The 9643-nt window shown below is 33.5% G+C and overlaps 1 non-coding gene across 1 annotated transcript; it reads left to right on the top strand.

Moving 5' to 3' along the window:
- The first annotated feature begins 8899 nt into the window (after positions 1-8899).
- Positions 8900-8972, top strand: Trnaa-agc (transfer RNA alanine (anticodon AGC)). The gene has a single exon. It is a non-coding gene; the product is annotated as a tRNA-Ala (tRNA).
- The last annotated feature ends 671 nt before the right edge of the window (positions 8973-9643 follow it).

The following is a 9643-nucleotide window of genomic DNA, read 5'->3' as shown; positions in this document are numbered from 1 at the left end:
GAGTGGTGCTTAATTTCGTGACGTCACATTTGGAAATGTGTTATAATCTAAATGTCTCCCAAATGTGACCAGCTGTAACAAGGACAGGGGGAGAAGCAATGATTGAAATTCGTGTGACGTAATTTATGGATAACCCCCAAAATGGTGGGATGAATTTTAATCCTTGAGCCCAGCGACAAATTTTTTATTTATGACCACACCGTTGAAACTTTTTATATCAGTTTTTAGTCGAATTTTTCAAGGAAAAATTACGGTAGGCATGACTAGAAGAAAAATGGGGGGCACATCATTTTTCCCATGTTTTGAGACCTCCTGAACACGATTATGATGGTTTTTCGAATGTCTGTAGTTTATATATATATAGCTAAAATTCTTATTTTCGTCTCTCGTGCAATTGCTATGGGTCCAATTTGGTTCAAAATTAGCATACATGGCTTCTTTGGCGGCGGATTGATGTTATTAGAGTTTGGTTGAAAACAAATGAATATTTCGAGGGGTCGCAGTGCAAAAAAGTGGTTTTTGACCTTTGCTCACCTCTGCAGATCAAACGAAAAGCGACTGAAATATGAAATTTCACATGTAGGTTCAATTAGTTGCGAGATGATTTCCTGTCTAAGGTCGAAACTTTCCATCTCCACCCCTCTCCATTTTATGGTCATTTTTGTTATATTTTCTTTTTTTTTTGGCCAGAAAAAGTTTAACTAGAGGGTTCGAACTTCGCATGCAATTAGGGGTGATGTTGAAGAATTGTCTTTCTCAAGTTCAAAGTTTTCTTCTTCAGTTCTTCTAGCACAAAACGCCCGAAATCATTTTGATCATTGTAATTGTTGAACTGGACCGCCTCCTATTTAATGAATAATAAGAGTATGATCGAAATTTCTTGTCATTATGACAATTTTTTCTTTGTAGTCAATTGGAATTGAACAAGAGTGTTCGAGACCACCGGATCTATTGAAATTATGAATTTTCATTCCAGAGAGAGAGAGAGAGTTAACTTGAGAAATGAAAAGTTATTGAGGAATAGCAAATTTTCCATATAAAGAAATAAGATTGAGAATTGATATCATTTCCAAGAAATTCATTTTGTGGAAAGATTTGTTTGTGTATTAGTTAAATTCTTCATTCGACGAAAAATTCGACTTTCGTGATGGAGCTCTGCTGCTCACGGCTTTTTTTGTCAATCTGACAGAAAGTTGCGAATTTTATACAAAAAAAGTATAACCACATTAGTAATTTTATTTCAATCAATAGTATTTCATATAATTAACGAAAAAAAATTGTGTGTGTCAGCTCCGACGCACGACTGGAGTTTACTCCTTAAGTTCGATAGTCTAACCAGACGCAAAAAGAGTTTATTTAACTTAAAAAAGATTGATACTGTATAAAAGGGTAAATTTGTTAATTAATGAAAATAATATACATATATAAATATATATTTATTCAATTTATTCATTTCATATACATTTATTATAACTAATCGACGAAATATTTTACATTAAACTTTTTACAATAGTCAATAATCTCGATAATTCATATTGGGTTGATTATCTAATTTTATGTCTTGTTTCAAATATATATTTATATGAACTACATCGATAATTATTAAAATATTTAATAAATACAAATTGCACATGCTCATAAATATAATACATGAATTATAACGTACCATGCAACCACGTGTTTGTTAGATGTTCCGGCAATATCATCTACACCTCTTTCTGCCATAGTTATTTGAAAATACTTTCAGTTCACTTTAGCGGAACACAATGATAATAAAACTTCACAATAACAATATTAATTATTGATATTTATAATAAAAACAGCAATATAAGTATATCGACACTGACAAATTAGAAAATTGCGCATCATAGGGTACGCACAAAAAACCTAACGAGGTCATTCATCGATAGATTTTACTCCTCACATTTTTCTCATACCGGGCCCATTATATATGCAAATCGATTCTTAAGGAGTAAACTCCAAAAATTTGTCGTACACAAATAATGGGTCACTTGATGCGTCGGACACGCCAAATATGTTGAATATATGAAAAAATATGTATCAACACAACAAGATTTACTATGAACAAATTTTGTAATAATGTGGTAACCTTGTCGGACAATTTTTACAGGGAGTTTGTACAGTAGAATGCGCCAAAATTGTTAATTTCCTGTAGATATGTTGTTTACAACCCTTTTTTCGACAAACCAAGTTATAAGTAATTAATCTAAATCTAATAATATAACCTAATTTTATTTTCATTGGTAATCGATATTCGTCAACTGAGCAGGGTTTCTACATCCCTTATTTCTACAACCATTTTTCTGAAAAAATTAGGAAGGAAAATATATTCTCAAACGTTAATTATTTCATTATTTTATACAGGGTGATTCATTAAGAATGTCCAATCTCTGAACTGTAGATTCTAGACCTCGAAATATGATGATTCTGTTCAACATGCTAGTTTCCGAGATAGTTCAAAGTTTAAATTTAAATTTTGATTTTCGCAATAATTTTTTATGTTTTCACAATTTCTCTTGGAAAATTGACAATTTCACGTTTTTTGACATGAGGAATCATAATTTGCACTCTAATTTAACATTGCTAATAGAGGGCGCTAGTTACACTTGTTTGTGTTAATTAAATCAAAGGAAACTTTTTTTGAGCTAAACTTACAACTAAAATAATAAACAAACAGCGATAAATTCTACAAAAAAAAGTTACTCTTCTTTGATTCGTGTTACTCAATCGATTATCGAGTTATTTGTTTCTAAAAAGTTCAATAAATTTTAATTTTTTTATAAAAAAATTTTATTATTCCTTAAATATGTAACAATAACAAATTTGTAAACAAAAATAAAAAACCTCCATAGCAAATACTCAAAATGCCCACCATAAAATTGCCAATTTTCAAAGAGAAATTGTAAAAACATAAAAAATTATAGCGAAAACCAAAATTTAAATTTAAACTTTGAACACTCCGTATCTCGGAAACTAGCATGTTGAACAGAATCATCATATTTCGAGGTCTAGAATCTACAGTTCAGAGATTGGACATTCTTAATTAATCACCCTGTATACATTGTTAAAGAATAGAATGATTAAACAAGTATTGTTCAAAAAATAGAAAGATAATAATGTTATTGATCTAATTATTATGTATAAAAACTAGCTTTTACCCGCGGCTTCGCTCGCATCGAATCCATTAAATAAGTATCAGAAATCATTACAATAGAAAAGAACGAACTCTGTAGCTATATTATAACCTGAGATATAGATCTTTGAATGTAGAAAAATTGCCAAAAACCTACAAAAATCCATAACTTCAGATTGAATGTCCGCGCCTAGCTCCTCTCCAACTCAACCGATTTAAGTGTTCAAATACTCACAAGAAAGAATGTGTTTCAGCGAGTGTTCTTAAACTAAAACGAACTCTGTAGTTATATTAGAACCTGAGATATAGATCTTTGAATGTAGAAAAATTGCCGAAAACCTACAAATATCCATAACTCCACATTGAATGTCCGCGCCTAGCTCCTCTCCAACTCAACAGATTTAAGTGTTCAAAAACTCAAAAGAAAGAGGATGTTTCAGCGAGTGTTCTTAAACCAAAACGAATTCTGTAGTTATATTAGAACCTGAGATATAGATCTTTGAATGTAGAAAAATTGCCAAAAACCTACAAATATCCATAACTCCACATTGAATGTCCGCGCCTAGCTCCTCTCCAACTCAACCGATTTAAGTGTTCAAAAACTCAAAAGAAAGAGGATGTTTCAGCAAGTGTTCTTAAACCAAAACGAATTCTGTAGTTATATTAGAACCTGAGATATAGATCTTTGAATGTAGAAAAATTGCCGAAAACCTACAAATATCCATAACTCCACATTGAATGTCCGCGCCTAGCTCCTCTCCAACTCAACAGATTCAAGTGTTCAAAAACTCAAAAGAAAGAGGATGTTTCAGCGAGTGTTCTTAAACCAAAACGAATTCTGTAGTTATATTAGAACCTGAGATATAGATCTTTGAATGTAGAAAAATTGCCAAAAACCTACAAATATCCATAACTCCACATTGAATGTCCGCGCCTAGCTCCTCTCCAACTCAACCGATTTAAGTGTTCAAAAACTCAAAAGAAAGAGGATGTTTCAGCAAGTGTTCTTAAACCAAAACGAATTCTGTAGTTATATTAGAACCTGAGATATAGATCTTTGAATGTAGAAAAATTGCCGAAAACCTACAAATATCCATAACTCCACATTGAATGTCCGCGCCTAGCTCCTCTCCAACTCAACAGATTTAAGTGTTCAAAAACTCAAAAGAAAGAGGATGTTTCAGCGAGTGTTCTTAAACCAAAACGAATTCTGTAGTTATATTAGAACCTGAGATATAGATCTTTGAATGTAGAAAAATTGCCAAAAACCTACAAATATCCATAACTCCACATTGAATGTCCGCGCCTAGCTCCTCTCTAACTCAACCGATTTAAGTGTTCAAAAACTCAAAAGAAAGAGGATGTTTTCAGGGAGTGTTCCTAAACCGAAGCGAATTCTGTAGTTATATTAGAACCTGAGATATAGATCTTTGAATGTAGAAAAATTGCCAAAAACCTACAAATATCCATAACTCCACATTGAATGTCCGCGCCTAGCTCCTCTCCAACTCAACCGATTTAAGTGTTCAAAAACTCAAAAGAAAGAAGGTGTTTCAGCGAGTGTTCTTAAACCGAAACGAAGTCTCTATCTTGAATAGAACCTGAGATATTGAGGATAGAACGTGTATATGTGAAAAACTCCCATAAGTAATGTATAGGGGGAAATCGCATTTGAGTATAACTTAAGAATGGTGAAAATTAGATGAAATCCGAAGGTTGATGGCTGATCTGTGCATCAATACCTTCCATTGAAAAAAAAAATTAAGCAAAATGATTGGGTAGAACGCCTGAACGGACTCGGAATGGAAATCATCAATTTTTTTAATATATAAGATAATAATTAAATGATTTTCTAATTAATCTTCTCATTATCCTCACTCTAGTCGGAAGATCCATTTATCTCCCACTCATCTTTATAATTAGAAATGAAACTTGCAAATGGAACATTTAATTAAAAAAACGTTATGAAAACTTTTAAAAGACATTATGAAACATTTTTTTAAATCACAAACAGCATATATAAAAAGTTTTAACGGTGAGGTCGTAAATTAAAAATTTATCAATGGGTCCAAGTACTATTTGTATATACATTACACGTTATATCTTGCTTACGTAATTTATTTACTTCTAATATTCCACGCTTTCAACAGTTGATCTAAAGATTCTTCGCACCGCTACCTTACTCAAGAAGCTCTCTTACAGCCGTTGTATTCATCAACCATCATCATGAGTTTCTGGTGAGAAATAATCTCTTCCTAATCTCCATATCGTAGATCACTGATTCATCCGCCTTTAAGGTCAGTTTCCCTACACTAGACAACCTCAATAATTGATAAGAAATCCACCATGCTAATTTATAACCTCAAGGGAGGAAGCGCGGCAGCGTTATCTACAATGTGTCTTTACATTTTAAACAGACTCTCGGCAATGGTGGATTTACCAGCAGACTGAATAGGCCTTAGCCGAATACGGCAGATTTCAAGGGATGTCTAATTTTGTAGAAAAATTTTATTCGACTTGAAACATAGCGGGTTTTCCAATAAGAGGTGTTATTTTGATAATCAAAGAAAAATGCCATTTTTTGAGATAAATGATCGGATGTTTATTTCATTATAAAGAGGAAGGTATGCCGTTAATAATGGAACACAACATCAGCCAAATGGCCGTCACGACTGCGCTTACAGGACCATATCCTTTTCATGAAATTTTCCGTAACCAAATTGCAAAGCGGCTGCCCTATGTCCTCGATAGCCTCGCGAATTCCATCTTTGAGGTCTTGAATCGATGCTGGACTGTTGGCGTAGACCTTATCTTTCACGTGGCCCCAAAGGAAAAAGTCGCAAGGTGTTAAATCACAAGATCTCGGTGACCAATTGTGATCACCTCTTCGAGAGATAACACGGCCCGGAAATTTTTCCCGTAAAAGATCGATGGTTTCGTTGCTTGTCTTGTTAAAAGTAAACGTTGTCCAAATCAATACCATCCAATTCCGGTCTTAAAAAATTATTAATCATCTCTCGATAGCGCAATCCTTTCACCGTAACTGTTGCTCCAGTCTCGCGTTGAGGATGGAGAGGATTTTCAACAATAACTCTTGGGTTTTCCGAGCCCCAGATTCGTCAATTTTGTTTATTGACGTAACCACCAAGGTGGAAATGGGCCTCATCAGTTAAGATGATTTTTCGATTAAATTCCGTATCATTTTCATGCATTTCAAGGACCCAATAAGCAAAGACACGACGTTGTTGATGATCGGCCAGCTTGAATTCTTGTGTTAACTGAACTTTATAGGCCTTAAGATCTAAGTCTTTATGCAAAATACGGGGTAATGACGTTTGTGGAATGGCTAATTCCAAAGAACGAAGAGAAATGGACAAACCTGGGTTTTCTTCAACACTTTGGGCTACAGCAGCAATATTCTCAGTTGTTCTTGAGCGACGTGTACGGGTTTTATTCTTCACATCACTAACTTGTCCCGACAGCTCAAATTTTTCCACCAATTTCTGTATTGCGGTCGGAGAAGGTGCTTCACGTCGACCCAAAAATTTTTTAGTTTTACGAACCGTCTCTGCCCAACTTTCACCATTTTTATAGTGAATTTTAATAATTTCAATGTGTTGTTGAAGCGTGTATCGTTCCATTTTCATTAATGGCGTAGTTTCTACTTGTCAAATGTCAAAAAATGACAGCTTCAAAAGTGACATTTACCGAAATAGCGGGCTATTCAAAATAACACTTCTTATTGGAAAACCTTTTAAAAAAAATTGTTAAAAAAATTGAAATATAGAATTATATGCAGTATACTAAGAAATACTTAAACTTCTCTAAATTGTTTCAAATTGTGAACCATGGTATCGAATTTCAGAAGGAAAATCTGTAAAACCGCCACTGACTTCGGTCACAAATTTCATAAGAAACTCATATTTTCTGATATCGAAATTATGGATTTTTTAACCCCTGTTTGTGTATAAAGTATTGTTATAGTGAATAAATAATCAATCAATCAATATTCACTGGAATGAAAATTCTTTAAACAATATAATATCGGGAATATTGAGGAAAAACGAATTTTTTTAATTGAAATTTTTTAAAACTACTCTTTCCTTCCAGAAAATTCTCGAATTTCAAAGTACTAGTCGGGATCTTCCACTTAAAACTTGAATAAAGACTCTATATGATTTTCCCAGCTTTCTCAATTATTCGACATCAATTTACTGGACTCTAGTTTACGCATAATAATTCCAAAGATAAAATTTTTGAAAAGCACTGTATATAGTTAGCTATAGCTAGTTATATGTAACTCTATGAACTCCACATTTATCTAAAATTTTTAAAAGTAATTTTTTTATATCAAGCTAAATAGCAAGCATAACTTAACCAATTATTTTTACTCTAAATTACTAATTCGCTACCTGAATTTGAAGGTGGCACCTTTACTAAAATACACAGTATTCACTTTACCCTTATAAAAATAAATCACATTGAAATGGGACTCAAGGTGCACAAGAGGGTGGACAAAGGAAAAAAGCACCATGCGGCAAGGTGTTGCATCTCTTTTATCTAAAAAAAAAGACGAAGAAAACTGAGCAGATGCAACCAATAATATACGGTACCCCGATACTTTTGATGTACTTAAACGTAAAAAAATATCTAAAAGAAAGACATCCATCTGTCGTGTCTTTTGTGTGTGAAATGAGGTGCTGTAAGTTCGATGGTTTATTTAATATAAAAGATATGTTGGAAAAATATTTTATTTTGCTAGTAAAAAGTCGAAAAAAGTGGAGTAATTTCTCTAACCAAAAGAAAAACACACAATTGAAGCCGGTGTTCCAGCTTTTGTATTCCTAAGTCGAAGAAGTCTCCAGCCTATTCGTATTTCCTCAGATCGAACTTTATCGTCGCTCGTGAAGCGTTTGCAGCCTAAGGTTCCTTTAGCTTGTGGAAAAGGTGATAATTGGGGGCTGTACGGTGGATGGGTCGTAACAGTCCACCAAAATTTGTTCATAAGTTCTTGTATTTGACGAGCGAGGTAGTAATGCATCTAGGTTTCATCTACAGCAAAAAATCTGATTCATTTTGTTTAAACCGTGTGAAGAAGGCCCAAAAATGTTCATTCTATTGCACTTCTGACGCAAACGCGGAACCCAACGTACGGGTCTCCGGTCAATATATGTCTCTAACCTTATCCTGATGATCCTCCAGTACCGTTTGGTAAATTTTTACGATAATATTGCTGGTTATCACAGTTTTTGCCCGATCAGAAGGCTCGTACTTAATCAAGCTGATATGGCCGCGTTTGAATTCAACTGCTCAAAATATCCCGGTCGTAAATGATAATCCAGAATCTCCTTTCAAAGTGTCTAATTCCTTTTTAATATGTGTAGGTGTATTGACTTTCAAAACAAGTATTTAATGAAAGCAAGATCTGCAAATTTTTCCATTTTCAGAAACAGAAACTAAGCGTCCAAAATGGCTGAAATTTTAGCCTAAATTTATTATTCAACTCATATTGGTACGTGCTGACGTCGGAAACTTTTCAAACATCCCCTGTATATGCACACAAAGTAACTTACGTACAGCTAAAGCTAAAATTGTTGGAATACGAGACAAAAAAGTGTATAATTATAATTCGTTCTAAAAGTGCATCCACCATTTTGTTCAATTCAAGTTTTCTAATGAATTTACAAAATGAAAGTAGATCGATTTAATCCATGTTTTTTTATTTATATCGCGATGTTTGTAACCGGGGGCGTAGCTCAGATGGTAGAGCGCTCGCTTAGCATGCGAGAGGTACCGGGATCGATGCCCGGCGCCTCCATCTTTTTTTTAGTTTGAAACGAGATATTTCGTAAAATCATCTTGAGGAATTAATGTTTCTATAGGTGTAAATAAATAATAAATCAATAAGATTATCCTAATCAAGGCTTTGGTTGCCGCGCTAAAATTTGCTTGCAATTCCAAATTTATCGAGGCAAAACTACGACCATTTTGAACATATGGTATTTAGTCTATGTCGTAGCGTTTTATTTGATAAGTTGAGGCTACCCAACTTAAAACATGGACATACGTAATCATCCATTAAAAATTCATAATGTTGTAAGTTCTGATTTCGCAACTTTAAACGCCTATAACTCATAAACGAGGGGTCGTATAACTGTATTAGTCCCGGAACAACCTGTATATAAATGAATTCAATATAATTTGTTTTTTGAAAATCACAACTGAATCAAGGGAATATCTGAAGCTGCAAAAAATATATTTTTTGCGTAATATCATTTTCGTTTGTTATTACGGTGTTTTACTTCTTATTCTTCAGTTATCTCTTCTTCCATATCTATTTGTAACTTTTTATTTCATCTGTCTCAATCCCGTTTATTAGTTTTCTTCTTTGTATAACTTTTTACAGAAAGATATCGACTATTTTTCCACAATCACTAATTTGTCTTACCTCAATATTCTCTTGAATTTCTTTCCCGTTTAGTCATATTT

The sequence above is a fragment of the Diorhabda sublineata genome, chromosome 11 (assembly GCF_026230105.1).
Source record: "Diorhabda sublineata isolate icDioSubl1.1 chromosome 11, icDioSubl1.1, whole genome shotgun sequence".
Lineage (NCBI taxonomy): Eukaryota > Metazoa > Arthropoda > Insecta > Coleoptera > Chrysomelidae > Diorhabda > Diorhabda sublineata.
This window is presented reverse-complemented; position numbering and strand designations above follow the sequence as displayed.